A 21,205-nucleotide genomic window follows, 5' to 3' on the forward strand; every position below is an offset into this window, starting at 1 on the left:
TTTGGATACATGCCAGCCACACAAAGAGGATACCAGCACCTGATGAAATTGAATCACAACAAGCTGAAGTGGTTGAAGGGGCTGAAGGTTGTATAGCTGAAGAATCACAAGAAATAGATTCCGAAGTAGCTGATCAAGAACAACCTAGCACTAGTCAGGATGACTGGATCCCAGTAGTGGATATACCTGAAATCATCATAAGAACCAGAAGTCAAACTCATTTAGAAAATCAGAAAGATAGTGAAGATGAGACAGGAATAGAAGAACGCACTCAGATTACAGAAAATAAAGCAAACAGCAAATCTGAGGAGGATCAGATAAGGAAAGAGCAATGCACTCAGACAGTAGAAAATAGAAACAGCACTTGTGAGTCTGAGGAGGGACAGATAGGCACTAGAGAAAACGCCCAGGCAGAAGACAATCAAGAAATTAGAAGACCTGAGCAGGACCAGTTAGGTAAAGAAAAACAAGTCCAGGCAGAAACGGCAAAGGTAGTAAGCCCTGGACCAGGTCAGATAGAGAGGAACTCTGAAGACGGAAATAACGAAATTGTGCCGAAATTCAACGATAACAAAAGAGCATTTGGAGAAAGTGAAAGCTCAGTGCATGCTAAAAGACTCAGAAAAAAGGTGATACTTGGCCTAGTATTATTAAAAGACTAAAATATCGCCTTAAAACAATAAATGAAGAACCAGATCAAGTAGTTAAAATAACAAGTCAAATTGGACTGTCAACAGAAAAATCTAAAAGAAGAAGTCCACGTTTGAAAAGACTGAATAATAAATTCAAGGGTTCTGAATGGACATATGTGATTCTTGAAGACTTTCAGAATCTAAAAATAAGTGGAGACAGTGATGACGGATGGAATGCTGATTGAATTGACGAAGAAGTGAGACCAACTTGAAATAATTGAAATTTTATAGTTTGTATTCTGTACAAAAGTTACAAAGAGGGGAATAAGTATCCTTAGTCAGAAATTGCTGATAATAGAGCTACTGGAAAACCAAAACAAAATTGTATAAAGACATGTTGTAGAATATGCATATGTAGTATACTCATAGTGCTTATAACATGGTAAGGACTGACAATAGCCATACCTTATCTAATGACTGCAAAGAAACAGAATGACACTGGTACACATGAAAAGGAAGCTAACCTTTAGCAAGACAGACTGGAATTAGAAGCACCAGATGAGACAGAATTACATCACAGTATAAATAGAAATGAGACAGATTTAAATGTGTTTGCTAATCTGTTACTACATTATGTAGAAACCATGGAACTTAGTGATTGTTATGTTTGTATAAAAATACCGACATCAGTAGCAGAAGGAGTGACATATCATAATTTACCACTGGCATATGGTATTTCTTGTAGTATACTAGCTAGTTTATTTTACATGAGTCTGCAAATGAAAGGGTAAACAAGGAACTGGCCTGGATGTAGGTCATATTTGGTTTGTAAATAATCAAAAGGTCTCAGTTGCCCACTTTGGAAAAGGTGAGCAAGAGTACAGAGACCCATCTCTTCCCATAGTTGCAAGTCTCATCTGGGGAGAAAGGCTGCACTTTTCAGAAGGCCCAGCAGGGGAATGCAGGGCGCCCAGGCTCCCAAATCCCGGATTAACCAACGGCCCCTATTATAGCACCTTAGAGCTTCTCGGGTCAATTCAGTAAACTCTTTTGGCAGCCGTTTCCCAATGCTGATAACAATAGTAGTTGTATCCAGCTCAGTGAAGATGTAGAAGTCCCGGTTTAATCCAGTCCATGCCCCGCTGCGATCCCTGTATTCAAGGGGACTGAACATCGCCGAAGATAGCCGCCTGAACATCCTCCCCTGAGATGGGAGTGTCCAGCTCTGTACGCTCAGGTACCGTTAGGATAAGGAGGGGTTGAAACTGAGAGGCCGCCTGCAGAGAGAGGCAAGATGGCCGCTGAGGCGCTGTAGGAGTAAGTCGCACTCAGACCCCTCTCCGACCTAAGCACAAAATTCAGGCTTGAATGGTGTTGCGAAAGCAAGCAAGCAGAATGAGAGCAGTATGCAACCTGTAACCTGGATTCAACAAGCAGGAGGCTTCTATGTGAGATTACTTCACGGCGGAGCTGTTGGCCTTACACGAATTGTGGAGAAGGCAAAGATAATATATATAAAATTCCTCAAAATGTCTGTGGCAGAGATGGCGGAAATGGCGACCCGCGGCAAAAACAAACAGCAGCAACAGCCACCCATACTCGGTGGGGCAAGCAAAGAGGCACTTCAGAAGCAAGAAGCAGGAAGAACGGGTACTATCCCGAAAACCAAAATGCCATTTACTAACAGAAGAGCGACCCCCACAGTCTCCGCGCTAACGAAAGCGCAAATGCGCAAAATGGAAAAAGCTAGCGAAAAAGACAAGGCGGTCGGTCAAAGCAAAGACCCACGAGCTGTCAGCAACATACCGGCAACGCGGGATACAGCGGAAAAGAAGAAACACGATACCGTGTACCGGCAGCCGTCAGTATCAGAGGTCTTCAGCGCCAAGGCTCCCACAGAGGCGTCGGGAGCTGCCATGGTAACCTCGCTAAGCACTGCATCCACGCCGCCTGCCGGAGTTGGTCTGAGCGTCCTCGAGGACGCAAGCGGTGGCGTTGCCAAGCAACCAGCAATTGCAGAGCCCATGCTTCTCACGGAACGTCCTGCAGCGACTGAGGCAGACAGCGCTGGGCAAAATCAGGCGCAGGAGAGGCAGGATGACCGGGACGCGTTAAAGGAGGTGAGAGAGGCTGATCAAGGGGCAGGGATGACGAACACAGGGCAAATGCTTGAGGCCCTCATAGAAGTGGAGGCAGAAATACGAGAGGAGCAGGCACATGCCCAAAAGAGAGATAACGCAGTGCTGGGTGAGGACACTGCGTTCTTTTCAGTCCCTGAGGATTCTGAATCAACGCTGGCAAGCAGTGAAGAAGAGAGGGGTTCTGCAGGATCATGCTCGAGTTCTGGGGATAGTGATAGCTCCAGGGGGAGAGACACGCAAAAAAGGCGCAAAATGGCATCCAGAAGGACAGGATCCCCCCTGAGCTCACATAAAGGCACTCATAGGAAGCTTGTTTGGGATTATTCCGCTACCTCCAATATCTATAAGGAGGATGTACAAGAGGATGTACAAGAAATTCAAAATGATGGCGGGAAACTGGACATAATGTTCACCACTCTAAAACAGATGCAAATGGAGGCTAGGGCGGAAAGTCGGAGGGCCAGGCACGATACTAAAAAAATTCAAGCGTCAATCAGGAAAATAAATAAAAAGTTTGAGGAAGTGGAGGAGAGGGTTATAGGGGTTGAAGAAAGGACTGGAAGATTGGAGGATGAGGTAACTGACTGGCAGACTTCCAGAGAGGAACAGACTAAAATGGTGGAGGACTTACAGTGGAAGGTGGAGGATTTGGAGAACCGCCAGAGGCGCAACAACGCCAGACTCCTTGGAATAGAGGAAGGGAAGGAGGGGCAAGACCCTAGAGGCTTTGTTATCAAGTTATTAAAGGGGGCCTTTCCGGAGGTACCATGGAACTGGGAGCAAGAAGTGCAGAGAGCTCATAGATTCCTGATCTTCGCAAGGAAAAATCATAAAGAGGGTTCAGGGGCTCTCCCAAGGGCCATGCTAGTATTTTTTGGTAACTTCCTGGCAAGGCAAGAACTAATGGAAAAAGCCAGGCCTGACTCTAAAAAAACAGTCGAAGGAATAACATTTTTTGCTAGACCTGACTTCTGCCATGTAACAGTGGAGAGGCGTTGGCGGCTCAGGCAATTGATTACAGCATTTCAGACGCAAGGGGCGGAGGCCTATCTAATGTTCCCAGCAAAGTTAAAGGTTATCTCTGGAGGCCGCACAAGAATGTTTTTTTCGGAAATAAAAGCAGGGGAATTTTTGACAGAGTTAAAAGAGCAAGGGGGAGCCAGAAGGAAATAGACAGGGAAGAAAGGGGGCATTAGGGGGCATTAGGCACATAAAATACATGTAATGGATGTATAAGTGCTGGGTAAATCTATAAGCCTGACAGCTAAGAACAGCAGTAGGTAAGAGGGGAGGAGAGGGGCCGCGACGCTACATCGCTCAGCGGACACGCATAGGTCAGGAGTGACCTATTTGCCTGTCACAGGGGGGGGGGCAGCAGTCGGGGTGGAGGGGGGTTAAGGGGGGGGGGTGGGGTAGGGAGAAAGACACTGGTGAAGGTTGGTGGTATAACACGGTGCAGATTTGTAAAGTTCATAAGGAAACAGCAAGAAATTGTTTTGTTAAATTTAAGCTAGCTGCAGAGGTGTCGGTAAAAGCAAAATCTAATGTATGGCACTTAGGATAATGACGATCAATGTCTGTGGTTTAAATAATAAGGAGAAAAGACAGAAGCTCTCCGCATTGCTGCGATATTGGAGAATTGATATAACATGCTTACAGGAAACACATGTGGCAGTTAAGGACAAATTTATTTTGGATCAAATGGGATTTGAGGTTCTGGCTTATACGGGACAAGAGGGGAGAAACAAGGGAGTGGCAGTCTTGGCTAGAAAAGGTATCGCAAAAATCATAAAGAAAAAGGGAGATCATGATGGGAGATGGTTATTGTTAGATATAGAGACCGCCGCAGGAAGATGCACACTGGCCTCTCTGTATGGACCAAACGAGGACGAGCCTGAACTATTTGAATTTATTGACAATGAATTAGCAGTGTGGCCAGAGCCTGTGATTTGCTGCGGGGATTTTAATATTAATGGCTTGAATGGCCTAATAAATGTGAAGGGGGGCAGATATCAAGGGAGGAAAAAGAAGGTGCTCAAAGCTGCACAAAATCTGGCTCACCATAATGCATTGGTGGACGTATGGGCGGAACTCAATCCAGTAGGCACAGGTAGCACTTTTTATTCAGCTCCTCATCAAACAATAGCCAGGCTGGATTATTTTTTTATCTCTAGCTCACTTGTTGGTAGAGTTAAGATAGAACGTTTCCCCAGAATAGTGTCAGACCACAATCCGCTGGTTCTAAGCTTAGCAGTGCTCCAAAAAACAGAAAGGGTAAATTCAACATGGACGTTTGAGAGAGGGTTGTTGAAGGAGGAGGAATATATTACTAGAATGCAAGAATGGATAACGCAATTTTGGGACATGAATAGATATTCAGCCTCAGCAGATATGGTGTGGGACAGCTTTAAAGCAGGGGTGAGGGGAGAGACACTAAGCTATACTCTGGTAAGACGCAAGCAGGAAAAAGAGAAGGTGGAAGAGGAGATCAGAACTCTGATGGGTCTGGAAAGAGCATTAGTGGATGCAATAGGCAGGAAAGATCCCATTGATCAGATCTTGGTGGCCATGGAAGTACAGAAGGCAGAAACGGGGGCGTCCCTGGCACAGAAAACAGCAAGGAACTACTTAGCAAAAAAAGAGAAATGTTACGAATTCAATGAGAGGGTCGGCCACTTGCTCGCAGTTAGAACTAGGCAAACGTTAGCAGCAGGGGAGATAAAAGAAATTAAGGATTCTACAGGGGCAATTGTCAATAAAGGGGGGGAGATTCAGGAGGTATTCAGAAGGTTTTATGAGGTGTTATATGAGCAAGACACTACGAACGACAACATAGAGGCAGAAAGCTGGGAATATCTTAGGCAAGGTTCACAGGAGGGGTTGAGTATCGAAGAAAGGGACAAGCTAGATGCACAATTAACAGTCCAGGAGATAAAAGAGGCGATATTCAGCTTACCATCCGGGAAAGCATCCGGTCAAGATCAAATTCCTGTAGAATTCTATAAAACATTTTGGGATGTGTTGGCTAAGGATATTTGGGTAATCTGTTGCTTGGCACAGGGGGGCAGAATAGTCCCTCAGTCATGGGCGGGCGCGGACATAATAGTGATCCTGAAGAAAGACAAACCCCCTACCGAACCAGGCTCCTATAGGCCGATAACATTGCTGAACGCTGATGCAAAAATATTTTCCAAAGCTCTGGCTAATAGATTGAGCAAGGTAATAGAAAGAGTGGTTTCTTCAACACAACATGGCTTCATACCGGGGAAAGGAACTACCCAACACACTAGGCAGCTAATTACTATTTTAGACGCTGCAGAGGCCTCAGGAGACCCTGTCGCGGCTATATTTTTGGATGCCGAGAAGGCTTTTGACAGGGTCTCCTGGGCATACCTATGGAAGGCTTTGGAGTGGGCTGGTATAGGCGGAGGATACATAACAGCAATCCAGGCACTTTACAAACATCCTAGTGCTCGGATACGTATTAATAGATCCTATTCCAATACGGTACAGATCAGACGGGGGACTAGGCAGGGATGCCCAGCCTCACCCCTACTGTTTGCGATATACTTGGACCCCTTTTTAAGAAGACTTACGCAAAATATGGGGATTACTCCAGTTACACTGCATGGGAAAGAATATAAATTATTCGCATATGCAGATGACGTAGCTGTCATAACACCAACACCAGAGGAATCACTGAAAGAAATAGAACAGGAGGCGAAGAAGTTTGGCAAGGTTTCCGGGTACCTAATAAATAGGGGAAAGACACAAGTGGTGCAGAACAGATTCACTGCATTTACAGACACAAGAGTAACTCCGGAGGCAAGGTATTTGGGGGTTAGGGTGACTGCAGAGCTAGAGAAATTAGTGGAGATAAATATGGAACCCCTGCTGGGAAAGGTTAAAAGTAACATGGAGAGGGTTAATAATCTACACTTGACTCTCATGGGCCGAATTAATTATATCAAAATGGTGACCTTTCCTAAATTTTTATATTTGTTTAGAGCAATTCCACTATACTTTGAAGCGATATGGTTTAACAGAATAGAATCAACAATAAATAAACTAATTTGGGCACAGGGGAAGACACGTAGGGCATACCGCTTTTTGACACTACCACGACAGAGGGGAGGTTGGGGTGCACCCGATTTTAAATTCTACTACTGGGCGTCAGCACTCCAATATTCTAAAGGTTTACTAGGTGGAAGTGTACAACAAGAGGAGAGAGCACACTCAGGCAATGTTTATGAAGCACTTTTGGGAAAGGCGGCAGAGAATGCCTTAGTAACAACTGTAGACTATGCCTACTTCAAACACACAAGATTTAAGACCCTGAGCGCAATCTACAAAGTCTGGAGAGCAGTAAAGAAAAAATTGGGGCTTGGGAGATATAACAGATATCTCAGGCTGTATTTGAATCAGGATCTCCCATCAGAAATTTTCAGGGGCACAGTCATGAAAGAGTGGGACGAAAAAGGGATTAAGAAACTGGGAGACTTAATGGACATAGGAGGAGGGTTCCTAATGTTTCAAAGATATACAGTATAAATATAAAATAGCAGGGAACAGCTTTTTTAAATACTTACAAGTGCGGAGCTTCTTTCACACAAAACTAGGGGGTACAGGAGGGATGACAAGCTGTAGGATAATGGAATTTATGGGAAGCAGCTTAAAGTGTTCAATTAGGCAGCTGTATGCGGAGCTGCAGGTCCTTAAAACAGACGACAGAGAGAGATATAGTACCAAATGGGGCGAACAAGTGAGAGCCCGTCCGGAAGATCTGCAAACCTCATTAGACCTTGGCCGCTCCATTTTATGCTCAGCTACACTACAAACTCAACATTATAAAACAATCTATTCACTATATCATACACCTGCTAGAATCGCCCAATGGGGGGGAACCACGGGAATAACATGTCCGCGTTGCAATGCAACAGGGGCCAACATCACACACATGTTTGCACAATGCCCGCAATTATACACCTTAAAACTGGCAATAGAGGAGTTTTTGGAAAAGTCATTAGGAATTAAAACCAAACTTACTGATGAATTGATAATGTTGGGTATAAGTGTAGGAGAAAATATTATATATTTAGAATTTCTATTTATTGCGACAGCAGTATTTAGGATAATTGTAGCTAAAGCTTGGAAAGAGAAGTCAGCACCGTCGTTTCAAATCTGGATGGCAAGGTTACTTTCTACTTATAATCTAGAGAGGGCTATATACGACAGGAAAGGCAAAAAGGCAAGAGCCCTGGGGGGTAGGATATGGTTTCCCATTGATCAATGGAAGAGTGGGAAGAGGTAAAAAATATGTTTTTTTTGCTTATTTTGTTTTATTTGTGAAATTTGCACAGGCGATAAGCATGTATTACATGATGCATTTTATTTATTTTGCTTCTATTTTCTGTATATGTATAACCGTCTAAAAAACAAATCTGTACATGGGTGGAAAAACTCTATGTAACATTCAAAAGACTATGGTTGTAATAGAAAAAATGTGGGGGGGGGAAATCGAATAAAGATATTTAAAAAAAAAAAAAAAAGGATAAGGAGGGGTGCCTGGCTAAGAAATAATTGGGCTCTGCCTCAGGGATACCCAGGGGAGGTGAATACAGCATCATAAAAAATGATATATAGGTCTCATGCATTCCAATCTGTAAATAGGGGATATCATTCGGACCACGGATACAGGATAAAGGACGCTGCCTTGAGTCATTTTTAAGTAGCCAGGTCAGAAGGCAGCTCGACTTACCTGCTCTGGCCTGGGATCGAGCTACAAAAGACACATAACAAGGCAGCACAGTCTTTCCACCAGCACAGATATGTTGCCCTCGCGCATTTGGGCTTGGCGAGGATGTCGCACCGGGTCATCAACCACCCAGCGCTCCTCCTCAAAATAGTCTCTCTCCACCAGTTGCAGTCTATCCAGTAGACTTCAACATTCACCAGGAAGCATGCGGATGTAAGAGCCCCTCATCGTCGGATCACCACCTTTAAGGCTTCCCATCCTTTTGCCAGGGAATTCGTTGAGCCCTCATTGTAGTCAAAGAAATCTACTATCTGGGCAGTCAGTGTATTGGTGCATGGTTGTAACTTTCACGTTGGGATCGGGGAAGGGGTCCTCCCCATTGGAGTCCTAACAAGCGATTGTAATCCAATATATCTCTGCCCAGGTAGTCGGGCAAAAAGATCTATGAGCAGAGTTTCTCTAAGCATACTATTCTTTCTAGTCTAACATATAAATTGTGTACCTAGGAGTAGTGAATGTGTGAGGTGGTTTAGGGCGAAATGTCTCCAAGCATCTCATAGGACCCACTGTCGTAGCCAGGAGATCCGGGTATGTGTTGTATGAACAGCTGGGGATGTGGCCAGTAGTGGATGAGAGTTTTATTGAGAGAGACGTCCAGGACGCAATTAAAGTTTCCCCCAAGGACCCAGTGCAGAAGAGCCTACTTTGCTAATTAGATAGAGAGGTGGTGGAAGAAGCTGGGTTGGTCAAAGTTCAGGGTGTATATATGCCTACTGAAAGGGATTGCTAGTCAAGTGTTGCATCCAGAAGAACAAAAGAGCCCTTGTGGTCAATTCGCCAGGTCTGGACCTGAAGAGGGTACTGGCATGCACCCAGGTAAAAGCTACCCACTGTATGCAGAGACTTTGGTGTAGTATACCTGCTGTCTCCATCTCTTTTGTAGACTTTCCGCTTTTGGGTGGGGTTTGTGTGATTCCCGTAGTAGCAATACATGTACATTTCTACATTTAACTAAAGTATGGATTTACTTTAAGTTTAAGTATAAGTTTGGATATAAGGGAAATGCCTGGCAGGAGTCGGCATTCCCCTTATATTCTAGAAGATTATCTGAAAACTTTGCAAGGGGGGTCATTGAGTTGCGGTAGTAACCTCAGAGTGCAAACCCGGGTGTGAGTGTGATTTCCCTTCAGCTGATCGTGAGGGCCAGTGAAAAAGGGGAGGGTGTGTGTAGGAATGTGTCAAGCATTTCAGGATGAACAGGAAACAAAACATACATTCAGAAACAGCTAGGACAAATACAGCAGGAGACAAGGTTCCCAGCTGTCATACAAACCTCAAATGAACCGTCCCAGAATGGAGATGTGGTGGGCTGAGTGGCTTCATATGGCGCTGTAGAGGGCTGAGATTCCTTCGACCAGGCCTCATGAGTTCCTGAAGGGGAACATGTAGAGGCTAAAGCCGGCTGTCAACTATGCCCAACCGCTGGCACCCTGGTACCACCTGGGCACAACAAGCAAAGGTCATTTATGTCCAGGAAGGTGGGCACTGCCTAAGTAGCTGAAGGAATCTGTAAGGGGTCTCCCCCAGTCTGAGAAAAGCAGGTCACCAACACAAAGGGAGCAAGGTCGTACAAGGTCATCTGCGAAAACACATGCGGGGGGGCTCCCTCCAGGCAGAATAGAGGTGGGAACTTCATTGTCATCGGAGGCTTCTTCTGAAGATTAGGAGGTTTGCTTCTGAGGGTCTTGGAAGGCAATAGTGCCACCCAGTGATGAGTTTCGACTGTTTTTCACCTGCTCTGGAGATGGGGTGTGAAAGCAGTGGGTGCCCTTCTTGAACAGTGGTGAAACTCTCAGCATTGTCATTGAGGAGAGTCCTGAAGGAGGGTCTTATCTGTAGGAGGCGCTCATTTTCCATCTAAGACCAGGCTTCCGTTGGATCCGCAAAGAAGTGGGTCTGTTGATACACCTTCTTTTTGAGCTTTGCTGGGAAAAGTAAAGCATAATTCAGACCCAGTTTCCTGAGTTTATGAAAGACCCCCAAACATGAGGTTGTCCGTTGCTGAATAGCTAGTGTATAGTCTGGGAATATGAAGGTCTGATGACTGATACAAAGGATCGTGGCAGACTGACTTGTAGTGAAGTAATTTTGCAACTATCTGGTGCAGTGGGGCTCCATTTGGAGGCCGAAGGGAGGGAACCCTCTGTACCCATTCCACTGAGAAATATCGCATGAGCTCTAGCGGGGGACCTACTTTTGTTGCCATTTCTCCAGTTAGTCCTCCATATGGCGACCTTCTTTTTCTTTTGGAGGCCCACTACTATTATGGTAATGTGTTACGGGAACGGCCCTCTACGTCCTTTGCCCTTTCCTCCAAGAGACACACCGGTTTAACAAGTTCCCTCATCTGGGTCTGAAGAGCAGCAGTTTGGAATGTTAAGGTAGATAATGTTGTTTCAGATTGACAAATCCGTGCTGTCATTCCTCAATAATTTCAGATGAGTGGCAATAGAATCGACCCTGGTTTCCATAGAAATGCGGGGGGTCTCTATCACCTTCAGAATGGCATCCAGTTTGTCCTCCTCTATCCGGGGTGGATAGTGCAGTAGAGGAGCCCAGATGTTGGTCAGGTTTGGGAGGTTTTGTTTGCCCCATGAGATCCATTGCTCTAGAGAAAGGGGACTGCTGTCTCCCACTACATTGTTGTGGGGGGCTGGCGTATGGTCACCTGCTCCAGCCAGCAATGCCTCTGCCCAGCTGTGCAGCATGTGCAGTCCACTAGCCCCTCGACGTCCTCGCCTAGTGATGTAGAAGAAGGTGACTGAGTTGTGTACCTCCATGCAGCAGAAGAAGTAGCTAGTGAGTATATAGGCATCAGTATACAGTCAATCAGCGTGGCCCTCCTCTATGCACAAGGTCTCGGAGGTGGACTGTCCGGCCATCTCGTGCAAGCGCTAACATGGATGGGGGTCAATCCCCACCAACTCAATGAACACTGCCACACCCTGGGGAACAAGGCCCTTGATGTGGCACTCCGGCCTCCAGGTCCCCAGGGTCCAGCAAGGGTCCATAAACCCATGATATTGGGTCAGAAATGTGGGGCATTTCTTGAGAACAGTGCATATCCACCACCCCCTCTTAGTTCCTCCCATCCAATTCTCATTGCTAATGCAGCTCACTTGCAGCACTGTACTCTGCATGCACATCCTCAGGTAGCGAGGTCTTGTATTCTTCCACTTGGAAAGACTGAAAGGCTGGAACATGGTCAGCACAGTTCATACTCCATCTCCCCTGGCCGCCTTGGTTGCCGTTTCCCCCGAGCTCCCCCACCGTCACGATTTCGGGGCTTGTGGCGGCTCACTCTGTTCCAGCTCAGATGAGTTGCCCTCATTAGCTGCAGTGGTCCATGGCACATGGCCGCTTTGGCTTGAGGCAGCACAGCCCCAGGATAGTGCTGATGCATCCACAGGGCCCTCTGGGACAGCAGATAGGACAGATTACAGGAGCCTGGTGCCGGAGCAGCAAACCCATGCAGCATCCATGTTGGCTGGTTCAGCCACGCCCTAATGGATTGCTTTACTTTGTATTTACTAAACCACAGAAAGATACACAAAGTGGCTTTATATGGCTTAGTAAATGGCAAAAAAAAGAATTGCGTCTGTGCTGTGCCATAAAAGTGACCTAACCCCTACACAAAACCTTTGTAAATCTCTAGCAAGCAGGTTGGTCGGCAGAGAACACTACACCGCCTTTCCCCATACTCTCCAAGTCTTTGTCACTATGTATGATTGGCTGTGTGATGCATTGCCTTCATTGTGAGTAACTCCATCAGACTATTCCCCTTCAAAGTTCCTTTCAAGTTGTTTTTCCTATTTATCCCCCTCCATGCACAATCTAGCTGAGTTCGCTAAAGTGAACAGCAGAGGTGACACAGGCCATCATTGTCTAGTACTGCATACTGTTTCCTATTCTTCAGAAATTATCACTCCTGACTTACTCCATCTATAAAGTGACCATATAGAGCTGAATCCAGCTTATAAAACTGGGCTCTTAACCAATTTTATCCACTACAGCTAACATATAATTCCAGTCTAATATATTGAAAACCTTTTGGATATCCAGCACAAACAATTCACTATCCTCCATCACCCATGCTGTGGCATATAACATATTGGTCTGCAAATGTTTAGCTTGATACTATGCCCTGGAATTAACACATTGATCTTCATGTAGCATGAAGCTGGCCACCTTTAAGAGTCAGTTTTCCAGTGTTTTAAAAAGGATTTTTATGTCAGTGGTAAATACATATGAAGCACTGGAGAATGGGAGGAAACCTGAGGGCAATAGAACTGTCCTAATATAGATGCCCAAAGTAAAAGTATGTAGAGACAAGGAAAACTTTTGTGCCTCTGAAATTCTGTATTAAGAATAATCCAAACTAGAAAATTAACCAGGGAATGTGGAGCCTTATGTCCAAAGCAATTTTGCAAGATTCTTAAAATCCAAGCCTTTGCTACTACAAAATAGCTTTGTGTATGATCAAAAACCCAAATTGTGATTCGGTAACTTGAGTTGTAAAATAGGTTTGCAATTACAAACCGAAACACAAATTGAAAGGGCTGTGTTTAGGTTATCCCTTCCAATTTTGGATTTATTATGGTAATTGTTCGCGACTAAAGTTGCAGTTGCAAATCATACATAAGTTACTAACACCCCAAAGGACACATCAAAGGAGGTGGTAAACCATTTGCAAATAGTAACAGTGCTTGTTTAGGGAGGACTTCTGCTGCAGCATCTCAATGTGATTGTGCAACACACATCTCTATCAAGTGTGAGTTGGAGTCTTGCTGCCCCTCAGTGTGCACACATCTCTGTATGAACCTGCAGTGAAGAGATTACAGTACTGGATATAGATCTGCTTAGAAAGCACATATTGTGTAAAGTGGGAACAAGTTTGACTTTCGAAAATTAGCATACATGTTACATAAATCAATTCTCAGCCTAATCACACCCACAACCCAAAAATAAAACCTACTGACTTTGTCTTGCCCTAACCAGAATTTCTTATGTGTACGATGGCCTATTTATACTGTGAGGAAATGGGTGTATTATCTGAGTGATTGCACAACCTCACTGTGTAATACCCTTACTCTTTAGAACACTTAGGTTTTGTTTGTCAAGCCTTCAGCACAATCCTAGGCAGCTGTGGCTCGGAGCAGCAAGGCTTAGACAAGGGAACAAGTAATTTAAAATGTACCAAAACAATTGAATAAAGAATTGACAAAACAGCAAAGAAATCCAACTCCAATTAATGAAAAATGTACTGTATTTTTATGTCTTTTTAGACACCACTACAAAAAAGATCCACATCTTTTTAGACAGTTTTGTTCTGGACAACGAGGTCTTTGTTTATCTGACAAGATCTGCTGCCATATATCTCTAAAGAGTGGAATTAAACGCAACTGCATTTTAAGAACAATTAATTTACTTCTTGTCCAAATGTATATATGTTGATTTATTCTCTTTTTTCTTCCTTTGAAGATATGAATGATGTACCCTGAATGATGATAACTTTTATATAAAGTTTAATTTCTATGAACCTATTCCCCGTGTAGCATTATCTTTTCTGAAGAGTATTTACCATTGTGCCAAAAATTGAAGTGGCAAAATAAGTGTATAACAGGTTGTGAGTTACTCAAGTTGATTTCAAGCTTAAAGATTAGTGCTGGTCAATTACCTGTAAATTATACATCAACAAATTCCCTTGTTGGCAAATATTTAAAACAATTTACAGCCCAAGCTTGCAAGGGTTTATTGGGTCACCCACTTCGAAAATCGCCAAAGAGAAAAATAGCATAAATTATATAGCTATCGAAGACTTTAACAGCATTCCAAGGCAATGTGTGTGTGTGTGCCCCTAAACGTACACGCTTAGGCAGCTGGATAAATAAACAAAATGATCACTGATGCTTGGAAGGCAAGGACTTTTTTGTGGAAGCACATAAGGTCTGTCCAATCAAAACATGTAGTCTTGGCTACCAATTTGAGCCAAAGCCACTCTCTAGTGACGATCACATAATTGGCTGGTAGCAGCTTCTCTGTCAAGCAGGACCATAAACATACTTAACTTGTCTCTGATTACACTCCTATTAAATGCACAATCTCACAAAATTCCATTCTTGCTCTCCCACTGGTCCCAGAGTAGGTTGAGCCACCGGGTGAATTACTTACAGATCTTTGTATGTATTTTCATCAGAATGCTGTTCTCACTCACAGACTTCCAGACTCCAACTAGTACATTCTTCGAGGAAATGCATCCAGGAACTGAGGCACCTTAAACATCTTAAATGTAATGCCTTAAATTACAGAACGCTTGCCCTTAATTTTAACCTTCAATTAAATAATATTGACTTGAAACTACTATTAAAGGTTTTACAATACTGAGACTTACCATGACTGCAACATTCTTTGCTTTTTTCTTACAAAAAAATACACTTAGAGGACACAATCAAGCTCTGGCTAAATTGGGAGGGATTTCAACTTCTAAAGCTTATGGATTTAAATTTATGGATCTGAAGTTAGCAGGCTATGGTTATTTCCCAACGTGATTATGGTCAAGCTTTTTGAACATGTCTCACTAAAAATAAACATACTCCCTTAAGTAAATCTCCTCATACTGCTGCATGTTTCAGACTAAGGCAAATCATTTGATCATATCATCCCTAGTCTGGCAAGCTTTAAATAGTTCCCGATTGAGATACGGTGCTACATCTGAATGACTCAGTTACAAAGCTTTAAATGTGGAAATTCCAAAATTTCTTACTTCAAAACATGATTGGTGGACGATCTCTGAACCAGCAATGTATATTTAAAGATCCTTTGCCTATTTTCGAGAAAAAGACTATTCTATGGTGATCCTTTTCTGGAAATGCACCCAGAATTTGGAAGGTTCTCCCTACTTATATCAAGAGTACCTCCTGTGTTCTCACCTTCATATCTACTAATGAACATGCACCATACCTTGATAAAGACCTTTATCTGACTGACAGTCCTTTTACTTTATGGGTCCACCATTAACCTCTTAACTGCTGAGGCTTTTCCAGCCCAATACTGAGCCTTTTTTTGGGCTATTTGGACTACTTGGCACTAAAGTCTCCATAAAGTTTTTTCCACATAGGTATCCACCACATATACGGTACCACGCCAAAGGTGCATCTATTTTCCCAACCTCATGCAAATTTAAAGGTACCTAGGGTTCATGGATTGCCCTGTAGGGCAAAATATAACTACATATTGGGGTTTGGGAAAAATAGGAAAAAAGAGCTCCGCTAAAAAAGGCATCAACAAAAAGGTTTGCTGTGCTACAAACAACCATCTTCCCAGCTTTCTCGGAACATGGAGAGCTGTTTAAAAAAAATAATTACCACACCTTTGCCATTTTTCTATTAGGTGCGCCATTATGCTTAATTTTTTTGCTTTCAACCTGCCTCTAGTTTCTGTAGGAAACAGGTGTGAAACCCATGGGTGATACCAGATAGTTGTACATGTCTGAAATATGGACACCATTCTGAATTCAGCAAGGGATCATTTGTGTAGATCTGATGAGGATTTTTACCAAAAATTAACTGATAAAAAAAATATTTAAAATGAGTAGAAAAAAAGCAATCATTTTATACAACGTTTTCATCTGTAACCCCTTGTTACAATGGCCAATTTACAAAAGCTATATACCATGATGTCAGCTAGACCCTTTTAGTCATAGGGATATATAAGGTTTGGAAGTTCTCCAAAACCAGAGGCAACCAGAGTAAACAACTGAGCGGCACCTTACAATGTTTTTCATTGTGTTATGAGTATAGCAAAATTCAAATGGTAGAATATAAAGAGTGAAACATGGGTATGAAGGAATCCTATATATTTCTTAAATGTACACCAGATGTTGAGCTACTTGTACATCTCTCAATTAGTAGGTACCCATACTAGCATGTGATTCTGATGGCATTTTTAAAAATGTCTTCTTTCTAACCCACTGGCTTAAATTTGGAAGGCACAAATGCAGAGTCATTCATGCCAATAACATATGTTCTACTATTGTTTGTTCCCACATGTCTACCAACAAAAATGGTATCTGACTTGAGTGACTGGGTTCAGCAACTGCGACACAATAAACTGCCAAACTCAACCTGGATACATCATATTTTACCTAGCAAAATCCATGCTTTTTTTTACAACATAGGTAGCAGTGGATTTTGGGCCCTAGATTACCCACCACCCAGGAAAACCTACCATACCAAGACATTTCTGAAAACTAGACACCCGGGGTGTCCAGGGTCATGCGACTGCTCTGGTTCTAATGAGGTGTTTCTTTCTATGCGGAAACCCTTGCAAACATCAAACTGTGCCTAAAAACACACATTACCCTCATATTTCTGTGGAGGAAAATCCTGGAATCTGTGGGCATTCGCAAATATGCTGCCACAGAACGTTCCTTGTTATCTCTCGATAAAAATGGTGCCTCATTTGTTTAAGTGGACCTAGTGCGCATGAGAAATTAAGGTCCAAAACGCAATATGGAAAAAACACATTTTTACACCCAATTAACAAACCTTTTCTGCAAGGTTGTTAGCTGAGTAATTTGGTCAGTAGCTCAGCCACCATCCAGGGAAAGTTACTAAACCTGCAGATTTCTGAAAACTAGGCATCCAGGGGAGATCCGACCTGCATGACCTGCATGGCTTTCAGCAGGACTTCTTGATCAGAACCACATGCACCTCTCAAACATTGGATAAAAGCATACATTTCTGGAATCTGCGGGGAGCCACAACTTTTCCACCATGTCATGTTCCCCTTTTTCAATTTAAAGTGACCCTTTTTTGCAATTTGGGTAGTTGTGGATTTTGTACCAAAGCTCAACTGGACCCAGGGAAACTTCCAAACCTGCACATTTCTGAAAACTAGACACGGGTGGTATTCCAGGGTGGCATGACTTGCAGAGCTCTCACCAAGAGTTCTTTCCCAGAAATCCCTGCATATAATTTCCCCAACTGTCTGTGAGAAAAACGTCTGGAATCTGTGAGGACCCACAAATATCCTACCACCCGGTGGTACCCAAAGTTTCCCCAAAAATTGATAGTGCACTTGTGAAGGTGGGTGTTGCACCTCTGACAGTAAGGGTAGAAAATGCAAGATGGATATATCAAACTTTTCCACTGAACACTGACCCTTTTTTTTTGCAAGTTGGGTAGCAGTACATTTTTGGGCCATAGCTCCGATGGTACCTAGGGAAAACTACCAGACCTGCACATATCTGAATACTATGCACCTAGGGGTGTACAGGATGGCATGACTTGTGTAAAACTCACCAGGTGTTTTTTCGCCAGAAACACATTCAAAGCATATTTTCATCACATTTCTGTGAGGAAGATTTTGGAATCTGTAGGGAGTCACATATTTTCTAACACCAAGCGTTCCTCTATGTCTCTCAATAAAAATGACACGTCACTTGTGCGGGTGTGTCTAGAGCCTGTGAAAGGAAAAGGCAGAAAAAGCAACATTGGCATATCAGATTTTTCCACTGAAAACTGCCCGGTTTCATGCAATTTGGGTAGGTGTGGATATAGGGCCTTAGCTCAGCTGGCACCAAGCAACACTTAACAATCCTGTACATTTCTGGAAACTAGACACCCGGGAAAGTCCAAGGTGGAGTGATTTGCATGTCTCTAATCCAGATTACTTTAACTAGAAGCCATTGCAAACCTAATACATTGGCTAAAAAAGCAATTCTGTAATGGAAGCTTCTGGAATTTGTGGGAGGTACGAATGTCGTACCATCCAGCATTCACCCATATCTCCAGAAAAAAATGGTACCTCATTTGTGTGGTTGGGCCTAGCACCTGCAACAGGAAAGGCAAAAAAGTGCCTGCAACAGGAAAGGCAAAAAATGCAACATGGAACCATCAAATCTTTCCACAGAAAAATTTCTGAGGCACATTTATGAGCTTGTGACACAGTGCAGTGAAGCAAGTCACCTTGCTACACTGCATGACTGGGAAAAGGCAGGAATGCACCACATGTAAGGCAATATGGCAGATTCTTGTAATTTTATTTGTGCTGGCACCATTTTGTCAGCCTTGCACCAATGCAGACACCCTTGCAACATGGTGCAATGGTGCCTGTGTTGCATGCAGTACTGTTCTGTGAACAAAAACTATATTGAGACTCATATTCCCCTTCTTTGTTGGCTGCAGAATACAGCACACATAGAAAGAGGAAGACACAATGAGAAATAGAGTAATTTCTCCTTGTTACACCTCCCCTTGGAAGGTGTAAGATTCTGCCGCATCCCCAGGTTTACAAGTTCTTGTAAATCTGGGTATGCGTCAAAATCCATGGGAGTTGCATGCGAACGCCCATGGATCACCTTACCAAGGCAGGGTAAAGCAATGCAGGGATATGCACTGCTTTACTACAGATTTTTTTAGCCATGCAAAGTGGCTTTGAGTGGCATCAAAAATCTGACTTAAAGAATTGCGTCACACATGTACCACGTTGCGTGGTACAACGTGATGCAACCCTCCCATAAATAAGCCCCTCTATTTCCACAACATGTCTAGCTGTGGATTTTGGTCTTGGCTGCCACCCAGCAATACCTATCAAACTCGCACATTTCTGAACACTAGAAAACCAGGAGAGCCCAAGATGGTGTGGCTTGAGCAGACCTCACAATGTTTTCTTACCCTGCAGACCTTGCAAACATAAAAGTGTTCCTTAAAGCACATATTTAGTCACATTTCTATGTGGTAAAGTTCTGGGATCTGTTGGGATTCATAAATTTCCTACCATTTTGTGTTCCCTCAAATCTCCTGAAGAAATGGTAGCTAACCTGTGTGGGTGGGCCTAGTGCTTGCGACAGAAAAGGGCAGAAAATGCAACCTGGACACATCCAATTTGTGGACAGAAAACTCTATTTTCACAATTTGGGTAGCTGTCGATTTTCCACCAAGGGAAACCTATCAAATCTGTGCATTTCCGAAAACTAGACAAGAGAAGCCCAGGATAATGTGTCTTGAGTTGATCTCCTGAAGTTTTCATATCTGAAGCCCTTACAAACCACTAGGTTTGCCTTAAACCACACGTTTTACCCAGATTTTGCACAGGCAAGTTCCAGTATCTGCGGGATCTACAATTTTCCTCCCATCCAGTGTTCCTACAGGTCTCTTAATAACAAAGGTACCTGGAACATCCTGCATATATAGTCTTCAAAAATGTCTGTGGTTTCCATGGGTCCAGGCTGAGCACAGCCCCAAATTATGCAGCTACTCAATTGATGATCTCCTCTCCTAGCGCTTTAGGTTATTTTGTGTTGCGGTCTCTTGGCCTACCCACAGAAGTGGGGAACTGCTGGTATCACAACCTGAGGGGAAAACATGCTTTCAAATAACTTAATATGCCCCCAAGGCAGTCAGCCCATTACCCACGGAGACAGACCACTCACAAGCAACAGAAAATAATGGCCTCCATTTTATTTTACCAGGGGGGTACAATTGAGCCTTTCTTGGGGAAACAATCATTCCTCATAGGAGAAATCATACCTATGAATTAATAATTACGCTCCAGAGGGAGATCAGCCCATAAGATAAACCCTGGTTTTCAGTAGTTCCTGCTCATGGCGCATAGGTGATACACAAACAGGAAAATGTTTGAGGGAGGAATTGCTGAAATTAGGAGACTTTTCACTTTCCAACCTTGCCTCCCTCGAACATAGGGAGGCATCTGGGGTGGAAGAACCACACTAGGTGCGGGGGCAGTGGACTCACCTTATCGCTCTCTCCACTTTGGTGGGAACTGTGACGTCAGCACACCTGATGGTGCTCTGACAGCACAGATTGATCTGAGTGGGGGCAGGGACAGAAATGGAAGCTAATCTTCTTTGTCCCCACCCTGGGGGTTAAAATTGGGTAACCTCCAGTACAAGCAATGGAGGTTCCTTTAAAGCCCTCCCCAGTGTCAGCCTATGGACGCACTGGGGAGAGATTGCAAGCATCAGCTGGTGGCTGACTCCTGCACTTGAAGGCTTAATGCTTGCACAGTATTTACCTCAAGTTTACAATACACCCTTGATATTTACTTGTCATTTGGTCTGTGCCCAGGTTGCTATCTATTTTCTTATCTATTTAAATGTATAACCAAGTGCCGCCTATTTTTCTGTGGTGGGACTCGACTCAACCCTTTTCCTCTTCTCTGCACACCCACATAATGCTGTTTTGATCTCAAGGTGCTGCAATGAACTATTCATTTGACTTTATGTATTGAGATGCAAAATACATCAGTCGGAAATTTTGGATGGTGGATCTCATTATTGATTTCTTGCTTGCCGTATATCATGCTCATGTTAGCCTTTACCTTATTCACCACAATCCTATACTGAAGATGCACTTGAGTGAGAAATAGAGATAGAGAGAAACCTTGTTTATTTAGACCACAGCCTTTTAAAGAGTACAAACCGCAATCAAGATCAAATAGTGTAAACAATCTAATTTCTACTACATAATAAATATTTAAAATACAATACATATTAAAAGAAGTTAGCACCCTCAGGACCTACAGTTCATTAAACGCAATTTACAGAACGCTCTGAGTTTCTAAAAGAAGAAGAATTGACATTTTATGGGAGTCCT

The 21,205-nt window shown here is 43.4% G+C and overlaps 1 protein-coding gene across 1 annotated transcript in view; it reads right to left on the minus strand.

Moving 5' to 3' along the window:
- Nucleotides 1-21,205, minus strand: part of LOC144818542 (alcohol dehydrogenase E chain-like) — a 637,149-nt gene that overhangs the window by 343,601 nt on the left and 272,343 nt on the right. The gene's annotated exons all lie outside the window — the stretch shown is intronic.

Source organism: Lissotriton helveticus, chromosome 2_1 (genome assembly GCF_964261635.1).
Source record: "Lissotriton helveticus chromosome 2_1, aLisHel1.1, whole genome shotgun sequence".
Taxonomy (NCBI): Eukaryota; Metazoa; Chordata; class Amphibia; order Caudata; family Salamandridae; genus Lissotriton; species Lissotriton helveticus.